Here is a 1,381-nt window from a genome sequence, read left to right as displayed (position 1 = left end):
AAGTCTATTTCATGGTACATGAGCATCGTTCAATTTTTTTTAGAAATAAATTTAGTCAAACTTCGAGTACTCCTTAAATTAGGTGATTAACCATTATAAAATCGCTATTTTCTAAAGGAATTGAGACAAAAAAAGGTTCCAAACCTCTTTGACCATCATCATATATTAGTACAGGAGGCAACTATGTACTAAAGCAATATTGTTATTTTTTTTGAAATTTTCTCAAAATCTATGTGTTAACCCCTACGAAAATATTAAGTTTTACGTTAAACGCTCTATATACTGAAGCTTATACTTTTTAGTGTTGTTTTATAATTTCTAACCACATTCTACATTTTTTATTAATGTATGTTAAACTCTCTTTTGTGGTACATGGGAATCGTTATAAATTTTTTATTAATTAATTTAGTAAAATTTTATAATACTCCCTAAATCGGTGGAATAAGCATCATATGTTAGTGCATGATGCAACTATGCATTATAACAATATTTTCATATTTTTCGAAAATTTCTCAAAATTTATGTGTTAACACCCTTACGAAAAATATTGAGTTTTTGGTAAATGCTTTTATACTGAAACCTATAATCTTTAGTGTTGTTTTAAAATTTCTTACCAAATTCTACATTTGTATTAATATATGCTAAACTCTATTTCATAGTACATGAGTATCGTTCAATTTTTTTTAGAAATTAATTTAGTCAAACTTCGCATACTCCCTAAATTAGGGGACTAACCGTTATAAAATCGCTATTTTCTAACGAAATTGAGACAACATTGGTTCCAAACCTCTTTGACCATCATCATATATTGTTATATTTTTTGAATTTTTCTCAAAATCTATGTGTTAATCATCCCTAAATTAGGGGACTAACCGTTATAAAATCGCTATTTTCTAACGAAATTGAGACAACATTGGTTCCAAACCTCTTTGACCATCATCATATATTGTTATATTTTTTGAATTTTTCTCAAAATCTATGTGTTAACCCCCAACGAAAATATTGAGATTTTACAAAATCTATGTGTACACCCTACTAAAATATTGAGTTTTACGTTAAACGCTCTATATAAAGAAGCTTATACTTTTTAGTGTTGTTTTATAATTTCTAACCACATTCTACATTTGTATTAATGTGTGCTAAACTCTATTTCGTGGTATATGAGAATCGTTATAAATTCTTTATCAATTAATTTAGTAAAACTTTGTAATACTCCCTAAATTGGTGGAATAACCACTATAAAATCGCTAATTTCTTGAATAACGGAGACAAAGAAGGCTCCACACCTATTTGATCATCATATGTTAGTGCATGATCAACTATGCATTAAAAAAATATTGTCATATTTTTCAAAATTTTCTCAAAATCTATGTGTTAACCC

This window comes from Brassica oleracea, chromosome C5, assembly GCF_000695525.1.
Source record: "Brassica oleracea var. oleracea cultivar TO1000 chromosome C5, BOL, whole genome shotgun sequence".
Taxonomy (NCBI): Eukaryota; Viridiplantae; Streptophyta; class Magnoliopsida; order Brassicales; family Brassicaceae; genus Brassica; species Brassica oleracea.
Note: the sequence above shows the minus strand (reverse complement) of the source record.